This window comes from Bombina bombina, chromosome 2 (assembly GCF_027579735.1).
Source record: "Bombina bombina isolate aBomBom1 chromosome 2, aBomBom1.pri, whole genome shotgun sequence".
NCBI lineage: Eukaryota > Metazoa > Chordata > Amphibia > Anura > Bombinatoridae > Bombina > Bombina bombina.
In genome coordinates, this window is record NC_069500.1 from 3,975,740 (window position 1) to 3,998,878 (window position 23,139).

Below are 23,139 nucleotides of genomic sequence, written 5' to 3' on the forward strand. Positions count from 1 at the left end.
AAATCCCCCCCAACATTAAAACCCACCACCCACACAACCAACCCTACTCTAAAACCCACCCAATACCCCCTTAAAAAAAACTAACACTAATCCCTTGAAGATCACCTTACCAGGAGAAGTCTTCACCCAACCGGGCCGAAGTCCTCAACGAAGCCGGGAGAAGTCTTCATCTAAGTCGGGCGAAATGGTCCTCCAGACGGGCAGAAGTCTTCTTCCAGGCAGCATCTTCTAACTTCATCCATCCAGTGCGGAGCGGGTCCATCTTCAAGACATCCAACGCGGAGCATCCTCTTCATCCGATGGCTTCTTCCAGAATGAAGGTTCCTTTTAAATGATGTCATCCAAGATGGCGTGCCTTCAATTCCGATAGGCTGATAGAATTCTATCAGCCAATCGGAATTAAGGTAGAAAAAAACCTATTGGCTGATGCAATAAGCCAATAGGATTGAACTTCAATCAGCCAATAGGATTGAGCTTGTATTCTATTGGCTGATTTGAACAGCCAATAGAATGCGAGCTCAATCCTATTGGCTGATTGGATCAGCCAATAGGATTGAAGTTCAATTTTATTGGCTGATTACCTTAATTCCGATTGACTTATAGAATTCTATCAGCCAATCGGAATTGAATGGACGCCATCTTGGATGTCATCATTTAAAGGAACCTTCATTCTAGAAGAAGTCGTCGGATGAAGAGGATGCTCCGCGTCGGATGTCTTGAAGATGGACCCGCTCTGCACCGGATGGATGAAGATAGAAGATGCCGTCTGGAAGAAGACTTCTGCCCGTCTGGAGGACCACTTTGCCCGGCTTGGATGAAGACTTCTCCCGGCTTCGTTGAGGACTTCGGCCCGGTTGGGTTAAGACTTCTCCCGGTAAGGTGATCTTTTAAGGGGGTATTGGGTGGGTTTTAGAGTAGGGTTGGTTGTGTGGGTGGTAGCTTTTAATGTTGGAGGGGGATTTGTATTTTATTTTTTACAGGTAAAAGAGCTGATTTCTTTGGGGCAATGCCCCGCAAAAGGCCCTTTTAAGGGTTATTTGTAATTTAGTGTAGGGTAGGGCTTTTTTTTATTTTGGGGGGGCTTTTTTATTTTGTTAGGGGGATTAGATTAGGTGTAATTAGTTTAAAAATCTTGTAATTTGTTTATTATTTTCTGTAATTTAGTGGGGGGGGGGTTGTACTTTACCTAAATTAAATTGAGCTAATTTAATTTAGGTAATTGTATTTAATTTAGTTAATTTATTTAATTATAGTGTAGTGTTAGGTGTTAGTGTAACTTAGGTTAGGGTTTATTTTACAGGTACTTTTGTATTTATTTTATCTAGGTAGTTATTAAATAGTTTATAACTATTTAATAACTATTCTACCTAGTTAAAATAAATACAAACTTGCCTGTAAAATAAAAATAAACCCTAAGATATCTACAATGTAACTATTAGTTATATTGTAGCTAGCTTAGGGTTTATTTTACAGGTAAGTATTTAGTTCTAAATAGGGATTATTTAGGTAATTATAGTAATTTGATTTATATTTCTTTTAATTATATTTAAATTAGGGGGTGTTAGGGTTAGACTTAGATTTAGGGGTTAATAACTTTAATATAGTGGCGGCGACGTTGGGGGCGGCAGATTAGGGGTTAATAACTGTAGGTAGGTGGCGGCGATGTTGGGGACGGCAGATTAGGGGTTAATAATATTTAACTAATGTTTGTGAGGCGGTTTAGGGGTTAATATATTTATTATAGTGGCAGAGATGTCCAATTAGGCAGATTAGCGGTTAAAATTTTTATTATAGTGTTTGCGATGCGGGAGGGCCTCGGTTTAGGGGTTAATAGGTAGTTTATGGGTGTTAGTGTACATTTTAGCACTTTAGTTAAGAGTTTTATTCTACGGCTTTGAATGTGTGGAAAGGTGATAACTAAGCGCCAACTATAACGCAACAGACCTCCAGCTCTAATAAATTGGCACCTAGTTGCCAAGGGTGGATTCAATTTTAAGATTGGATATCAGAGCGCCAAACAACGTAGGCAGGGTCTATGGGCAGATAGTCAAATACCAAAGGTAACAATAGGTTGAAATAATATGATTTAATAAATAAGATAAAAAAGTTGGTACATTTAAAATTATACAACAATTAGTCATGGATACATGTTACACTTTAAAATATATATTGAAACAATAGGAACAATTTAAAAATGCTTGTAGAACATTTAATAACAATAACAAAAATCTAACAAATAATGTCTATCGCTTAAAACTTAAATTCTAATATGTGAATGCTAGGAGCGCTTATGCACACTCTATTTATAAAAACAATGGGTTACAATGCACAGGTGGATAGATTCCAGGTTGCTTGAAACCGGTGGGTGTGAAATGTAAGTGGCTCCGGATTGGGGTTTTGCCTATGTGTTTATCCAAAATTGTGTAAATCCTAACAGGTGGACAAAAAATATTACAGGAATGTCTAGAACCTGAATTCAAAATATAAGACCTGAGGTTGTGCCTATGTGTTTATCCAAAAAGGGTGTAAATCCTAACAAGTGAAAAAATGTGAGAAAAATATTGCAGGGGTGTCTGAACCTTATTTTCAAAATAAACAATGAATTCAAAATAAAACGATATACAAGTGAATTTTTGACAAATCAACTAATGCAAACATAAAGCATAAATAGAACCAAAAAAAGCAACAGCACAACTTTAACGTGTGTTCAAATGTGTTTCTGCTTGCAAACTGTGATGTGATGTGAACAAATATCTGTTATAAACACTGAATAGTGGCAAAACTTTGTGATTGGATTAAAATTGAACACAGGCTCTAAATTGATAGCCCTAAAATACAAATCTAAAGGGCTCAGAGTTGCTGAGCTAGATATAGGGGACTTGCTCAAAGAGCCTCGAGATGTTAATTAAAAGAGACCATATAACAACAGTGGGTTAAAAAACGGATGATATAATATAAAATGCTTAAAAGTCCAAATAAATATTCAAATTGGATAATAAGAATCTTGCTATAGTCTATCTCAATATGGATCCCAACTGCTGATTATGTAGAAATCTTCTTGGGCAGTAATTAACAAATAATTCCAACTTGCAATGTTGTCCCTTACCTGCCAAAAAAGGAAAGGCAAACAATAGTGCAGATGGCTTCTTAATGTGATCACAAAATACTCCTTACCAGTCAACCGGTTTCGGTCTCCACTGACCTTTCTCAAGACTCACTTGAATCTATCCACCTGTGCATTGTAACCCATTGTTTTTATAAATAGAGTGTGCATAAGCGCTCCTAGCATTCACATATTAGAATTTAAGTTTTAAGCGATAGACATTATTTGTTAGATTTTTTTTTTTTTTGTTATTTATTGTTCTACAAGCATTTTTAAATTGTTCCTATTGTTTCAATATATATTTTAAAGTGTAACATGGATCCATGACTAATTGTTGTATAATTTTAAATGTACCAACTTTTTTATCTTATGTATTAAATCATATTATTTCAACCTATTGTTACCTTTGGTATTTGACTATCTGCCCATAGACCCTGCCTATGTTGTTTGGCGCTCTGATATCCAATCTTAAAATTTATTCTACGGCTTTGTAGTGTAAAACTCTTAACTACTGACTTTAAAATGCGGTGCCAGTCTTGACAGGAGAGGGTCTACCGCTCACTTTTTGGCAGAATCGTAATACCGGCGCTATGCAAGTCCCATTGAAAAAAAGAGGATACGCAATTGAAGTAAGTGGATTTGCGGTATTTGAAGAATAGTATTATCTTACAGCGCTGCGTGTGGTGACCTCTAGCTCCTGTCTGTAGTGGGCCCCCCAAGCACCCACTAGGTGAATAAGAAATGTAAAAATAGATAGATAGGAGCGCCACAAATAGTCTTATAACATTTTTGGTTAAAGGTCTAATGCTAGACCATGGGTTAGAATAGCATATAGTTAATGTATAGAAAAGGTCTCTAGATGAGATTATGTAGCACAGGGATAGGCTCAGATGTTTGATATAAAATGTTATAAAATTTATTACAGTTTGCACAAAATATCATATAATTAAAAACAATTAAGTACATGGATCCATGTTGACAAAGTCCTATATTATATAAGTATATCCTAAATAGTCTAAAACAAATTCTACTATCTGAATGTTAAATTATGTATGAGTCTCACATTTACAATGGTGTGGTCGCTCTGATGTGTGACCTCTCTAATGTAGTTTACACAAAAATTATGTGATTATAAAAACAAAGAAACAACAAAGAAACGCGTTTCGGCCTGCCAAGGAGGCCTTTTTCAAGACTAATATATGGTGTTGGTGAGCCAAGACTTATATACCCTTGTCTGACCAATCATCTCTACATTGATGGCGCCAAAATTTTGCGCCAAAAACGTAAAACCGGAAATGGTAAACCGGAAGTGGTTAGACATTTAACCAGATGTTATTAAATTGTAAACATCCATCTCAACAGAGTTATTTATTTGAAAGATATAGTATCAACAGAGTTATTTATTTGAAAGATATAGTATCAACAGAGTTATTTATTTGAGAGATATAGTATCTAATTGTACCAAATTGTCTCCCATTGATATGTCTTTATCACCTGTCTGGTGTTTCTTTATTGGGCTTCCAATATATTATTGGGTGCCGTAACTTCGGAAAACCGGAAGTACTTAGAGTAATGTGACTTCCGGTATAGTTCTCTAAAAACAGGAAGTAAGAGAGAAGAAGGTTTCCGGTTTCTCCCGGATGTTTACTTTATATCTAATTATGTAATCTATTTTTCCATTTGGTTCCCATTAGTATATCTTTATCACCTCTCTGGTGTCTACTTGTTAGGCTTCCAATATGGGTACCTTAATTCCGAAAAAACGGAAGTTTGTGGGGCAATTGACTTCCGGTATGATTTTCTAAAGCCGGAAGTGAAAGACAAGATATCCGGTTTCTCCCGGATGTTTACATTATATTAATATAATATGAAATCGATTGATCAAGACCAGGATATTTGATTCTAGAGTTCATATGTGTATCAAACATACAAATCAAGATACAATATATTTTTAGATAGTTAAATAATATCTAATTAGGACAATTCCCATTATCTATGGAATAGAATTTTAGGTGACAATAACAACAGAGTCACCGATCACAGATAGTAGTACTTCAGACCTAAACCAGACCAGCTAAGGGATGACATAAATCATAACTACCAGTTTATTCTAAGATGTAGAGATCCCACTTAACACAGATAGTATGTTTTGTCCAAACTAACCAATTTCACTATTTGAGCCCTCACTATTTTTTGTAATGTCCCATATCCCATTCATAGCATCACCATCAAGTGATCAAAATAATACTCACTGGCAGACAAGCCTCCTTCTCGCTCCAATGTTTTTACTCTTGGGTCATATAAACATATCCTTTCATATAATGTCCCACACTCCACTTAAGGCATCACCAACAAGCGATCAAAAATATTTCATTGGTCAAAAACTCATTCTTGCTCGACTATGCTTTTATTTTTATTCTTTTGGGTTATATAAAGTAATAATATGTATAGGTCAATCCTCCATATAGTCACCAATCGACTCAACATGTTTTTAACATATTCTCAAGATTGGTAGAAAAGTCTCTTCTTCGTTCCAATATCGACATAATATATATAATACATTATGTAACATTTTATATAATATATGTAATACACATACACATTTTTAAATAAACGCACCAGTTCATAATATTCTAATCTAAATAACACATCACACATAAACTATCCATTCTTTAGAATTATACGAACCTAGAAGGATATATATTTATTGCATTAATTTCATATGTGAGACCTACTCTCGATTTGCAAGCAATTAAAAGCATGTGTTTTAATATGACAATCTAGAATGATACACGCTAATCAACTGTATGTCAAAATATATTGTATCTTGATTTGTATGTTTTATACACATATGAACTCTAGAATCATATATCCTGGTCTTGATCAATCGATTTCATATTATATTAATATAATGTAAACATCCGGGAGAAACCGGATATCTTGTCTTTCACTTCCGGCTTTAGAAAATCATACCAGAAGTCAATTGCCCCACAAACTTCCGTTTTTTCGGAATTAAGGTACCCATATTGGAAGCCTAACAAGTAGACACCAGAGAGGTGATAAAGATATACTAATGGGAACCAAGTGGAAAAATAGATTACATAATTAGATATAAAGTAAACATCCGGGAGAAACCGGAAACCTTCTTCTCTCTTACTTCCTGTTTTTAGAGAACTATACCGGAAGTCACATTACTCTAAGTACTTCCGGTTTTCCAAAGTTACGGCACCCGATAATATATTGGAAGCCCAATAAAGAAACACCAGACAGGTGATAAAGACATATCAATGGGAGACAATTTGGTACAATTAGATACTATATCTTTCAAATAAATAACTCTGTTGATACTATATCTTTCAAATAAATAACTCTGTTGAGATGGATGTTTACAATTTAATAACATCTGGTTAAATGTCTAACCACTTCCGGTTTACCATTTCCGGTTTTAAGTTTTTGGCGCAAAATTTTGGTGCCATCAATGTAGAGATGATTGGTCAGACAAGGGTATATAAGTCTTGGCTCACCAACACCATATATTAGTCTTGAAAAAGGCCTCCTTGGCAGGCCGAAACGCGTTGACAGATATATGGTGAGTTTTATTCCTCTCAATTTTAAAATACCTAAACAGTATTACACTATGTCAGTATTTTTCATTTACAGGTCTTGAGGAATTCCCAGAGTACTTCATTTTTATTTTTATCTCTATTTTTATTTTTACCATACATTGTTCACATTTTTTCTTCACACTTTTACATATTTTTATATTTGATCTTCAAACATTTTTTAGGATTACAAATAAAGGAACATTCCAACAAATGGAGTAAAATCCAGGAACTTTTACACCTCCAAAACGACTTCTCAATCACGTTTACTAGTTTGTGTACACACTAGTTGCTCACAAAGGATTTTTTTCATAATTTTTTCAAATTGTTTTACATTTTTGCGATTTGTTTTCACATCTTTGGACTGAGTATATATATATATATATGGTTTTATGGATCACATTTTTTCATTTGTATTTATATTCACATGTTTGTTTCAACTGCTTTTGTAGATCTCATTTTTTGACACCTGTTTTTTAACATTTTGAACACAACGTTCACATCTTTGTTCATTATACAAACTACTGTTTTCACCCCTATATGTTGTTTCTTTGTTTTTATAATCACATAATTTTTGTGTAAACTACATTAGAGAGGTCACACATCAGAGCGACCACACCATTGTAAATGTGAGACTCATACATAATTTAACATTCAGATAGTAGAATTTGTTTTAGACTATTTAGGATATACTTATATAATATAGGACTTTGTCAACATGGATCCATGTACTTAATTGTTTTTAATTATATGATATTTTGTGCAAACTGTAATAAATTTTATAACATTTTATATCAAACATCTGAGCCTATCCCTGTGCTACATAATCTCATCTAGAGACCTTTTCTATACATTAACTATATGCTATTCTAACCCATGGTCTAGCATTAGACCTTTAACCAAAAATTTTATAAGGATTTGCGGTATTTCCAAGTCTGGCCAAAAAAGTGAGTGGGGAGCCTGAATTTGCAAGACTCGTAATACCAGCGGGCGTTAAAAAGCAGCGTTAGGACCGCCTAACGCTGCTTTTTAGGCTTACCGCAAAACTCGTAATCTAGGTGCAAATTTGCTGTGGTCTCACCTGTCACCCACTTAGAGTAAACTGTGTACACTTATCATTTCTGCTATTATGTGTGTTCCAACCTCCTGAGGTGCTTTTGAGGAACGTTACAGACTTACTGTTTGAGTGGAAGATACTGTGAGGTGCTGTGATCATGTGGGAAATACTTCATTTACAGGTGGGCACTGTGACTGTGTTTCAGTACATTTTACTTTGCAAGGGCTGCTCTGACAGAACACTACATCAATTGCATTTTCAGCATTGCAGCCCGATGGTCTGTCAGAATGTTCAAACAAAAGGGATATGTCTGAGCAATGCCAGCACGTGGTGATGCCACTCCCATAGAAGTCCCATAGAAGTCACCACCCACATCAACAACATTGTGGCTCATCTGCATTTTACTGTGGGGGGGTGCTATTTGAAGTGTGCTGACATGGCGTACTGAAGTGACATGGCGCACTGAAGTGATATGGCGCACTGAAGTGACATGGCGCACTGAAGTGATATGGCGCACTGAAGTGACATGGCGCACTGAAGTGATATGGCGTACTGAAGTGACATGGCGCACTGAAGTGATATGGCGCACTGAAGTGACATGGCGCACTGAAGTGACATGGCGCACTGAAGTGACATGGCGCACTGAAGTGACATGGCGCACTGAAGTGACATGGCACACTGAAGTGACATGGCACACTTCAAATATTGCCGTGGGGACCTAAGTTTTACTATAACTACACTAACTAGCTTAAGCGATGTTATCAGCTGCCGAGACAAACATGGCCGCTGCTACCCTCCTCGCAACCTGCACTTCGCTTCTTTAAACACATCGATCTTTTGTCAATGTGTCTAAAGCAAAGTGCAGGCTACTCCCACTAGCATGCCTTGCTAACTCCCCCTGATCGTCTATAACTACATCACACCTAACCTACACTCCACCTGCTCCACTTCGCTACCTCCCCCTGACCACCTACACCTACGTCACGGCTAACTAACTCTCCCACTGCACCACCCAGCTAACTATCCCTGACCACCTACACCTACATCACGGCTAACCAACACTCCCACTGCACCACCCAGCTAACTATCCCTGACCACCTACACCTACGTCACGGCTAACCAACACTCCCACTGCACCACCCAGCTAACTATCCCTGACCACCTACACCTACGTCACGGCTAACCAACTCTCCCACTGCACCACCCAGCTAACTATCCCTGACCACCTACACCTACGTCACGGCTAACCAACACTCCCACTGCACCACCCAGCTAACTATCCCTGACCACCTACACCTACGTCACGGCTAACCAACACTCCCACTGCACCACCCAGCTAACTATCCCTGACCACCTACACCTACGTCACGGCTAACCAACTCTCCCACTGCACCCCCAGCTAACTATCCCTGACCAACAACACCTACGTCACGGCTAACTAACTCTCCCACTGAACCACCCAGCTAACTATCCCTAACCACCTACACCTACGTCACGGCTAACCAAAACTCCCACTGCACCACCCAGCTAACTATCCCTGACCACCTACACCTACGTCACGGCTAACCAACTCTCCCACTGCACCACCCAGCTAACTATCCATGACCAACAACACCTACGTCACGGCTAACCAACACTCCCACTGCATCACCCAGCTAACTCCCCCTGACCAACAACACCTACGTCACGGCTAACCAACACTCCCACTGCACCAACCAGCTAACTATCCCTGACCACCTACACCTACGTCACAGCTAACCAACACTCCCACTGCACCACCCAGCTAACTATACCTGACCACCTACACCTACGTCACGGCTAACCAACTCTCCCACTGCACCACCCAGCTAACTATCCCTGACCAACAACACCTACGTCACGGCTAACTAACTCTCCCACTGCACCACCCAGCTAACTATCCCTGACCACCTACACCTACGTCACGGCTAACCAACACTCCCACTGCACCACCCAGCTAACTATCCCTGACCACCTACACCTACGTCATGGCTAACCAACACTCCCACTGCACCACCCAGCTAACTATCCCTGACCACCTACACCTACGTCACGGCTAACCAACTCTCCCACTGCACCACCCAGCTAACTATCCCTGACCAACAACACCTACGTCACGGCTAACTAACTCTCCCACTGCACCACCCAGCTAACTATCCCTGACCACCTACACCTACGTCACGGCTAACCAACACTCCCACTGCACCACCCAGCTAACTATCCCTGACCACCTACACCTACGTCACGGCTAACCAACTCTCCCACTGCACCACCCAGCTAACTATCCCTGACCAATAACACCTACGTCACGGCTAACCAACACTCCCACTGCATCACCCAGCTAACTCCCCCTGACCAACAACACCTACGTCATGGCTAACCAACACTCCCACTGCATCACCCAGCTAACTCCCCCTGACCAACAACACCTATGTCACGGCTAACCAACACTCCCACTGCATCACCCAGCTAACTATACCTGACCAACAACACCTACGTCACGGCTAACTAACTCTCCCACTGCACCACCCAGCTAACTATCCCTGACCAACAACACCTACGTCACGGCTAACTAACACTCCCACTGCATTACCCAGCTAACTCCCCCTGACCAACAACACCTACGTCACGGCTAACTAACTCTCCCACTGCACCACCCAGCTAACTATCCCTGACCAACAACACCTACGTCACGGCTAACTAACTCTCCCACTGCACCACCCAGCTAACTATCCCTGACCAACAACACCTACGTCACGGCTAACTAACTCTCCCACTGCACCACCCAGCTAACTATCCCTGACCAACAACACCTACGTCACGGCTAACCAACACTCCCACTGCACCACCCAGCTAACTATCCCTGACCACCTACACCTACGTCACGGCTAACCAACACTCCCACTGCATCACCCAGCTAACTATCCCTGACCAACAACACCTACGTCACGGCTAACCAACACTCCCACTGCATCATCCAGCTAACCCCCCCTGACCAACAACACCTACGTCACGGCTAACCAACACTCCCACTGCACCACCCAGCTAACTATCCCTGACCACCTACACCTACATCACGGCTAACCAACACTCCCACTGCACCACCCAGCTAACTATCCCTGACCACCTACACCTACGTCAGGGCTAACCAACACTCCCACTGCACCACCCAGCTAACTATCCCTGACCACCTACACCTACGTCACGGCTAACCAACACTCCCACTGCACCACCCAGCTAACTTCCCCTGACCAACAACACCTACGTCACGGCTAACCAACACTCCCACTGCATCACCCAGCTAACTCCCCCTGACCAACAACACCTACATCACGGCTAACCAACACTCCCACTGCATCACCCAGCTAACTCCCCCTGACCAACTACATCTACGTCACGGCTAACCAACACTCCCACTGCACCACCCAGCTAACTCCCCCTGACCAACTACATCTACGTCACGGCTAACCAACACTCCCACTGCACCACCCAGCTAACTCCCCCTGACCAACTACACCTACGTCACGGCTAACCAACACTCCCACTGCACCACCCAGCTAACTCCCCCTGACCAACTACATCACGGCTAACCAACACTCCCACTGCACCACCCAGCTAACTCCCCCAGACCAACTACATCACGGCTAACCAACACTCCCACTGCACCACCCAGCTAACTCCCCCTGACCAACTACATCACGGCTAACCAACACTCCCACTGCACCACCCAGCTAACTCCCCCTGACCAACTACATCACGGGTAACCAACACTCCCACTGCACCACCCAGCTAACTCCCCCTGTCCAACTACGTCACGGCTAACCAACACTCCCACTGCATCACCCAGCTAAATCCCCCTGTCCAACTACGTCACGGCTAACCAACACTCCCACTGCACCACCCAGCTAACTCCCCCTGACCACCTACACCTACGTCACGGCTAACCAACACTCCCACTGCACCACCCAGCTAACTCCCCCTGACCACCTACACCTACGTCACGGCTAACCAACACTCCCACTGCACCACCCAGCTAACTCCCCCTGACCACCTACACCTACGTCATGGCTAACCAACACTCCCACTGCACCACCCAGCTAACTCCCCCTGACCACCTACACCTACGTCAGGGCTAACCAACACTCCCACTGCACCACCCAGCTAACTCCCCCTGACCACCTACACCTACGTCAGGGCTAACCAACACTCCTACTGCACCACCCAGCTAACTCCCCCTGACCACCTACATCTACGTCATGACTAACCAACACTCCCACTGCATCACCCAGCTAACTCCCCCTGACCACTTACACCTACATCATGACTAACCAACACTCCCACTGCATCACCCAGATAACTCCCCCTGACCAACTACACCTACGTCATGACTAACCAACACTCCCACTGCACCACCCAGCTAACCCCCCTGACCAACTACATCATGGCTAACCAACACTCCCACTGCACCACCCAGCTGACTCCCCCTGACCAACTACACCTACGTCATGACTAACCAACACTCCCACTGCACCACCCAGCTAACTCCCCCTGACCAACTACACCTACGTCATGACTAACCAACACTCCCACTGCACCACCCAGCTAACTCCCCCTGACCAACTACATCACGGCTAACCAACACTCCCACTGCACCACCCAGCTAACTCCCCCTGACCAACTACATCACGCCTAACCAACACTCTCACTGCACCACCCAGCTAACTCCCCCTGACCAACAACACCTACGTCATGGCTAACCAACACTCCCACTGCATCACCCAGCTAACTCCCCCTGACCAACAACACCTATGTCACGGCTAACCAACACTCCCACTGCATCACCCAGCTAACTATCCCTGACCAACAACACCTACGTCACGGCTAACTAACTCTCCCACTGCACCACCCAGCTAACTATCCCTGACCAACAACACCTACGTCACGGCTAACTAACACTCCCACTGCATTACCCAGCTAACTCCCCCTGACCAACAACACCTACGTCACGGCTAACTAACTCTCCCACTGCACCACCCAGCTAACTATCCCTGACCAACAACACCTACGTCACGGCTAACTAACTCTCCCACTGCACCACCCAGCTAACTATCCCTGACCAACAACACCTACGTCACGGCTAACCAACACTCCCACTGCACCACCCAGCTAACTATCCCTGACCACCTACACCTACGTCACGGCTAACCAACACTCCCACTGCATCACCCAGCTAACTATCCCTGACCAACAACACCTACGTCACGGCTAACCAACACTCCCACTGCATCACCCAGCTAACTCCCCCTGACCAACAACACCTACGTCACGGCTAACCAATACTCCCACTGCACCACCCAGCTAACTATCCCTGACCACCTACACCTACATCACGGCTAACCAACACTCCCACTGCACCACCCAGCTAACTATCCCTGACCACCTACACCTACGTCAGGGCTAACCAACACTCCCACTGCACCACCCAGCTAACTATCCCTGACCACCTACACCTACGTCACGGCTAACCAACACTCCCACTGCACCACCCAGCTAACTTCCCCTGACCAACAACACCTACGTCACGGCTAACCAACACTCCCACTGCACCACCCAGCTAACTTCCCCTGAACACCTACGTCACGGCTAACCAACACTCCCACTGCATCACCCAGCTAACTCCCCCTGACCAACAACACCTACATCACGGCTAACCAACACTCCCACTGCATCACCCAGCTAACTCCCCCTGACCAACTACATCTACGTCACGGCTAACCAACACTCCCACTGCACCACCCAGCTAACTCCCCCTGACCAACTACATCTACGTCACGGCTAACCAACACTCCCACTGCACCACCCAGCTAACTCCCCCTGACCAACTACATCTACGTCACGGCTAACCAACACTCCCACTGCACCACCCAGCTAACTCCCCCTGACCAACTACACCTACGTCACGGCTAACCAACACTCCCACTGCACCACCCAGCTAACTCCCCCTGACCAACTACATCACGGCTAACCAACACTCCCACTGCACCACCCAGCTAACTCCCCCTGACCAACTACATCACGGCTAACCAACACTCCCACTGCACCACCCAGCTAACTCCCCCTGACCAACTACATCACGGCTAACCAACACTCCCACTGCATCACCCAGCTAAATCCCCCTGTCCAACTACGTCACGGCTAACCAACACTCCCACTGCACCACCCAGCTAACTCCCCCTGACCACCTACACCTACGTCACGGCTAACCAACACTCCCACTGCACCACCCAGCTAACTCCCCCTGACCACCTACACCTACGTCACGCCTAACCAACACTCCCACTGCACCACCCAGCTAACTCCCCCTGACCACCTACACCTACGTCATGGCTAACCAACACTCCCACTGCACCACCCAGCTAACTCCCCCTGACCACCTACACCTACGTCAGGGCTATCCAACACTCCCACTGCACCACCCAGCTAACTCCCCCTGACCACCTACACCTACGTCAGGGCTAACCAACACTCCTACTGCACCACCCAGCTAACTCCCCCTGACCACCTACATCTACGTCATGACTAACCAACACTCCCACTGCATCACCCAGCTAACTCCCCCTGACCACTTACACCTACATCATGACTAACCAACACTCCCACTGCATCACCCAGATAACTCCCCCTGACCAACTACACCTACGTCATGACTAACCAACACTCCCACTGCACCACCCAGCTAACCCCCCTGACCAACTACATCATGGCTAACCAACACTCCCACTGCACCACCCAGCTGACTCCCCCTGACCAACTACACCTACGTCATGACTAACCAACACTCCCACAGCACCACCCAGCTAACTCCCCCTGACCAACTACACCTACGTCATGACTAACCAACACTCCCACTGCACCACCCAGCTAACTCCCCCTGACCAACTACATCACGGCTAACCAACACTCCCACTGCACCACCCAGCTAACTCCCCCTGACCAACTACATCACGCCTAACCAACACTCTCACTGCACCACCCAGCTAACTCCCCCTGACCAACAACACCTACGTCATGGCTAACCAACACTCCCACTGCATCACCCAGCTAACTCCCCCTGACCAACAACACCTATGTCACGGCTAACCAACACTCCCACTGCATCACCCAGCTAACTATCCCTGACCAACAACACCTACGTCACGGCTAACTAACTCTCCCACTGCACCACCCAGCTAACTATCCCTGACCAACAACACCTACGTCACGGCTAACTAACACTCCCACTGCATTACCCAGCTAACTCCCCCTGACCAACAACACCTACGTCACGGCTAACTAACTCTCCCACTGCACCACCCAGCTAACTATCCCTGACCAACAACACCTACGTCACGGCTAACTATCCCTGACCAACAACACCTACGTCACGGCTAACCAACACTCCCACTGCACCACCCAGCTAACTATCCCTGACCACCTACACCTACGTCACGGCTAACCAACACTCCCACTGCATCACCCAGCTAACTATCCCTGACCAACAACACCTACGTCACGGCTAACCAACACTCCCACTGCATCACCCAGCTAACTCCCCCTGACCAACAACACCTACGTCACGGCTAACCAACACTCCCACTGCACCACCCAGCTAACTATCCCTGACCACCTACACCTACATCACGGCTAACCAACACTCCCACTGCACCACCCAGCTAACTATCCCATACCACCTACACCTACGTCAGGGCTAACCAACACTCCCACTGCACCACCCAGCTAACTATCCCTGACCACCTACACCTACGTCACGGCTAACCAACACTCCCACTGCACCACCCAGCTAACTTCCCCTGACCAACAACACCTACGTCACGGCTAACCAACACTCCCACTGCACCACCCAGCTAACTTCCCCTGAACACCTACGTCACGGCTAACCAACACTCCCACTGCATCACCCAGCTAACTCCCCCTGACCAACAACACCTACATCACGGCTAACCAACACTCCCACTGCATCACCCAGCTAACTCCCCCTGACCAACTACATCTACGTCACGGCTAACCAACACTCCCACTGCACCACCCAGCTAACTCCCCCTGACCAACTACATCTACGTCACGGCTAACCAACACTCCCACTGCACCACCCAGCTAACTCCCCCTGACCAACTACACCTACGTCACGGCTAACCAACACTCCCACTGCACCACCCAGCTAACTCCCCCTGACCAACTACATCACGGCTAACCAACACTCCCACTGCACCACCCAGCTAACTCCCCCTGACCAACTACATCACGGCTAACCAACACTCCCACTGCACCACCCAGCTAACTCCCCCTGACCAACTACATCACGGCTAACCAACACTCCCACTGCACCACCCAGCTAACTCCCCCTGACCAACTACATCACGGGTAACCAACACTCCCACTGCACCACCCAGCTAACTCCCCCTGTCCAACTACGTCACGGCTAACCAACACTCCCACTGCATAACCCAGCTAAATCCCCCTGTCCAACTACGTCACGGCTAACCAACACTCCCACTGCACCACCCAGCTAACTCCCCCTGACCACCTACACCTACGTCACGGCTAACCAACACTCCCACTGCACCACCCAGCTAACTCCCCCTGACCACCTACACCTACGTCACGCCTAACCAACACTCCCACTGCACCACCCAGCTAACTCCCCCTGACCACCTACACCTACGTCATGGCTAACCAACACTCCCACTGCACCACCCAGCTAACTCCCCCTGACCACCTACACCTACGTCAGGGCTAACCAATACTCCCACTGCACCACCCAGCTAACTCCCCCTGACCACCTACACCTACGTCAGGGCTAACCAACACTCCCACTGCACCACCCAGCTAACTCCCCCTGACCACCTACATCTACGTCATGACTAACCAACACTCCCACTGCATCACCCAGCTAACTCCCCCTGACCACTTACACCTACATCATGACTAACCAACACTCCCACTGCATCACCCAGCTAACTCCCCCTGACCAACTACACCTACGTCATGACTAACCAACACTCCCACTGCACCACCCAGCTAACCCCCCTGACCAACTACATCATGGCTAACCAACACTCCCACTGCACCACCCAGCTGACTCCCCCTGACCAACTACACCTACGTCATGACTAACCAACACTCCCACTGCACCACCCAGCTAACTCCCCCTGACCAACTACACCTACGTCATGACTAACCAACACTCCCACTGCACCACCCAGCTAACTCCCCCTGACCACCTACACCTACGTCAGGGCTAACCAACACTCCCACTGCACCACCCAGCTAACTCCCCCTGACCACCTACATCTACGTCATGACTAACCAACACTCCCACTACATCACCCAGCTAACTCCCCCTGACCACTTACACCTACATCATGACTAACCAACACTCCCACTGCATCACCCAGCTAACTCCCCCTGACCAACTACACCTACGTCATGACTAACCAACTCTCCCACTGCACCACCCAGCTAACCCCTCTGACCAACTACATCATGGCTAACCAACACTCCCACTGCACCACCCAGCTGACTCCCCCTGACCAACTACACCTACGTCATGACTAACCAACACTCCCACTGCACCACCCAGCTAACTCCCCCTGACCAACTACACCTACGTCATGACTAACCAACACTCCCACTGCACCACCCAGCTAACTCCCCCTGACCAACTACATCACGGCTAACCAACACTCCCACTGCACCACCCAGCTAACTCCCCCTGACCAACTACATCACGCCTAACCAACACTCCCACTGCACCACCCAGCTAAGTCCCTAATACTGCCTACACTGACGTAATGTCAAAACAACACTCCCCTGTACCGCCCATCTAACTGTCAACTGTCAAAAAATAACTAACTATAATAAACTATGCTATAAGTAATAAACTTTATTAAAACTATATAGCTATGTCGCTAAAGTTATCATCAATGTTTAAATAATGTGTCACAGAGATGCGCTAAAACGCCAGCGGCACTGGCAAAACCTGCTCGGCCTATCAGGGCTTCTGGAACTCAGTACCTTACCAGAATTGAGCACCCGACCGCCGAAGGACCAGAAAGCTGGGGTCCGCGGCTCAATTCCGGGCCAGGACAGAGTTCCAGGTACCTGGATAGGTCCAGGAGGTTTTGTCGATACTGTCTGCATTTTATTGCATCTCTGTGACAAATGATAATTTGTCATGTAAAATGTAAATTATTTAAATTACTGGAGATAACAAAAGAAATGTAATTGTTGCTTGCTATTTATATGTATCTACCAATCAGCCAATTTTTATGTATCTACCAATCAGCCAATTTTTATGTATCTACCAATCAGCCAATTTTTATGTATCTACCAATCAGCCAATTTTTATGTATCTACCAATCAGCCAATTTATATGTATCTACCAATCAGCCAATTTAATGTATCTACCAATCAGCCAATTTTATGTATCTACCAATCAGCCAATTTTATGTATCTACCAATCAGCCAATTTTATGTATCTACCAATCAGCCAATTTTTATGTATCTACCAATCAGCCAATTTTTATGTATCTAACAATCAGCCAATTTAATGTATCTACCAATTAGCCAATTTAATGTATCTACCAATCAGCCAATTTATATGTATCTACCAATCAGCCAATTTTTATGTATCTACCAATCAGCCAATTTAATGTATCTACCAATCAGCCAATTTATATGTATCTACCAATCAGCCAATTTTCGATATTTTAAATTATATTCAATCTATGGATCGATTTTCCTTCAAACACTCAATGCTATGGAACTATTTGATCAAATTTAACAGAAGACGGAGATCATTATTGAGATCCACATTAATATCTATCTAATATATTTACCCCTTTACATACCCACATGTCAAACCCTTACGTGAGATACAGACCCACACGTCAAACCCTTACGTGACATACATACCCACATGTCAAACCCTTACGTGACATACAGACCCACATGTCAAACCCTTACGTGACATACAGACCCACATGTCAAACCCTTACGTGACATACATACCCAAACGTCAAACCCTTACGTGACATACAGACCCACATGTCAAACCCTTACGTGACATACATACCCACATGTCAAACCCTTACGTGACATACAGACCCACATGTCAAACCCTTACGTGACATACAGACCCACATGTCAAACCCTTACGTGACATACATACCCACATGTCAAACCCTTACGTGACATACATACCCACATGTCAAACCCTTACGTGACATACAGACCCACACGTCAAACCCTTACGTGACATACAGACCCACATGTCAAACCCTTACGTGACATACAGACCCACATGTCAAACCCTTACGTGACATACATACCCACATGTCAAACCCTTACGTGACATACAGACCCACATGTCAAACCCTTACGTGACATACAGACCCACATGTCAAACCCTTACGTGACATACATACCCACATGTCAAACCCTTACGTGACATACATACCCACATGTCAAACCCTTACGTGACATACAGACCCACACGTCAAACCCTTACGTGACATACAGACCCACATGTCAAACCCTTACGTGACATACAGACCCACATGTCAAACCCTTACGTGACATACATACCCACATGTCAAACCCTTACGTGACATACAGACCCACATGTCAAACCCTTACGTGACATACAGACCCACATGTCAAACCCTTACGTGACATACAGACCCACATGTCAAACCCTTACGTGACATACAGACCCACATGTCAAACCCTTACGTGACATACAGACCCACATGTCAAACCCTTACGTGACATACATACCCACATGTCAAACCCTTACGTGACATACAGACCCACATGTCAAACCCTTACGTGACTTACAGACCCACATGTCAAACCCTTACGTGACATACATACCCACATGTCAAACCCTTACGTGACATACATACCCACACGTCAAACCCTTACGTGACATACATACCCACACGTCAAACCCTTACGTGACATACAGACCCACATGTCAAACCCTTACGTGAAATACAGACCCACTTGTCAAACCCTTACGTGACATACAGACCCACATGTCAACCCCTTAAGTGACATACAGACCCACATGTCAAACCCTTACGTGACATACAGACCCACATGTCAAACCCTTACGTGACATACATACCCACATGTCAAACCCTTACGTGACATACAGACCCACATGTCAAACCCTTACGTGACATACAGACCCACATGTCAAACCCTTACGTGACATACAGACCCACATGTCAAACCCTTACGTGACATACATACCCACATGTCAAACCCTTACGTGACATACAGACCCACATGTCAAACCCTTACGTGACATACAGACCCACATGTCAAACCCTTACGTGACATACAGACCCACATGTCAAACCCTTACGTGACATACAGACCCACATGTCAAACCCTTACGTGACATACATACCCACACGTCAAACCCTTACGTGACATACAGACCCACATGTCAAACCCTTACGTGACATACATACCCACATGTCAAACCCTTACGTGACATACAGACCCACATGTCAAACCCTTACGTGACATACATACCCACATGTCAAACCCTTACGTGACATACATACCCACACGTCAAACCCTTACGTGACATACATACCCACACGTCAAACCCTTACGTGACATACATACCCACACGTCAAACCCTTACGTGACATACAGACCCACATGTCAAACCCTTACGTGACATACAGACCCACATGTCAAACCCTTACGTGACATACAGACCCACATGTCAAACCCTTACGTGACATACAGACCCACATGTCAAACCCTTACGTGACATACAGACCCACATGTCAAACCCTTACGTGACATACAGACCCACATGTCAAACCCTTACGTGACATACAGACCCACATGTCAAACCCTTACGTGACATACAGACCCACATGTCAAACCCTTACGTGACATACAGACCCACATGTCAAACCCTTACGTGACATACATACCCACATGTCAAACCCTTACGTGACATACAGACCCACATGTCAAACCCTTACGTGACATACAGACCCACATGTCAAACCCTTACGTGACATACAGACCCACATGTCAAACCCTTACGTGACATACAGACCCACATGTCAAACCCTTACGTGACATACAGACCCACATGTCAAACCCTTACGTGACATACAGACCCACATGTCAAACCCTTACGTGACATACAGACCCACATGTCAAACCCTTACGTGACATACAGACCCACATGTCAAACCCTTACGTGACATACAGACCCACATGTCAAACCCTTACGTGACATACAGACCCACATGTCAAACCCTTACGTGACATACAGACCCACATGTCAAACCCTTACGTGACATACAGACCCACATGTCAAACCCTTACGTGACATACAGACCCACATGTCAAACCCTTACGTGACATACAGACCCACATGTCAAACCCTTACGTGACATACAGACCCACATGTCAAACCCTTACGTGACATACAGACCCACATGTCAAACCCTTACGTGACATACAGACCCACATGTCAAACCCTTACGTGACATACAGACCCACATGTCAAACCCTTACGTGACATACAGACCCACATGTCAAACCCTTACGTGACATACATACTCACATGTCAAACCCTTACGTGACATACAGACCCACATGTCAAACCCTTACGTGACATACAGACCCACATGTCAAACCCTTACGTGACATACAGACCCACATGTCAAACCCTTACGTGACATACAGACCCACATGTCAAACCCTTACGTGACATACAGACCCACATGTCAAACCCTTACGTGACATACAGACCCACATGTCAAACCCTTACGTGACATACAGACCCACATGTCAAACCCTTACGTGACATACAGACCCACATGTCAAACCCTTATGTGACATACAGACCCACATGTCAAACCCTTACGTGACATACATACTCACATATCAAACCCTTACGTGACATACAGACCCACATGTCAAACCCTTACGTGACATACAGACCCACATGTCAAACCCTTACGTGACATACATACCCACATGTCAAACCCTTACGTGACATACATACCCACACATTACATACATATCCATATTTCACACACATCAGACCCAAACCCACAAGTCACATGTTACACCAAGATACACACAGTACACTGTAAGGATACTGTGTTAATGTTATGCATATGTATATATAGAGAATGCATGCAGTCTATTTCCACTCAGTCTCAGACCAACCTTTGACTCTAGATGTATTTGGAGTCTAGATTTGCTGATAGACTGAGGGGACTGTGAGCAGTCAGAGAGTGGGAGCAAAGAGTAGACAGATATTAGATTAGGCATAGAATGTAGGTGTGATAGTATATGGTGTGAGAGTAAGAATGTGCCTATTGTCTACTGTAGTTACTTAAAATAATAAATTGTTTATACACTTGCCCACTATAGTGATTTCTATAAATAAGGAATATTTACACTTCATATTTTGTTATGGCAATTGGAAGTTCATAGATATTAAGCACAATGAATGTAATCAGCTATGTTCCACAATCAGTATAAGGCTTCTTAGATGCAGCTTGGAGCGTGATTAATTTAAGCTTATATACAGGAGGTTACAGTAGATTTATTGGAGAGTTATTGCACAGTTAACATTATGTGCAGTTTATCCTTGTGAGGTTAAATCTGAGGAGCCAGTGTGTTAAAATCGTAACCGGTATAGCACAGAGTGATCACAATGCTTATTTGAGCTTACCGGTGTTTGGTTTGTAGGGCCAGGTGCAGGTGGGTGATCCGTGTTGTTCCTGAGACGGATAACTGTAATCCGGAGTCCCAGACTGGTGTGCTGAGATGAAGGGATCCTGCTTGGTAGCTGAGTTAGTTTGCGGCGTGCAAACTACTCAGAGAAACTGTAATTAATTTGAGCTGACTGGCATCTGTGGAGCCTGCTTTGCTCTGTTTGCAGCGTGTGACTGGGAACAGTACGTATTAACTGAGGCTGCAAGATTTGTTACAAAGTTGTTGAATGAAATCTGTTTAACTTTGTATCGGATTGCTTTGCACAAATCCAAGTTTGTAGATAGAGGATTCTATTGTATTGTAGTTAGAAATCCAGAACTAATTTGGTTAAGGTAATTCAGAGTTAGGTTATAGTACCTTTCTAATCAAAATACTCAGCCCTGAACCAGGAAGAGGGCGTGCCTTATATAGACTCTGAGGTAAGTCTTAAAGGGATATCACAGAAACATGACATACACACCCACACACATCACACCCAGACCCACACACGTCACACCCAGACCCACACACGTCACACCCAGACCCAC

General features: G+C 45.1%; 1 protein-coding gene across 1 annotated transcript in view; it reads left to right on the plus strand.

Annotated features, from left to right (window-relative positions):
* LOC128648353 (caspase recruitment domain-containing protein 8) overlaps positions 1–23,139 on the plus strand; it is a gene marked incomplete at its 3' end in the record, with an annotated part of 368,408 nt that overhangs the window by 270,269 nt on the left and 75,000 nt on the right.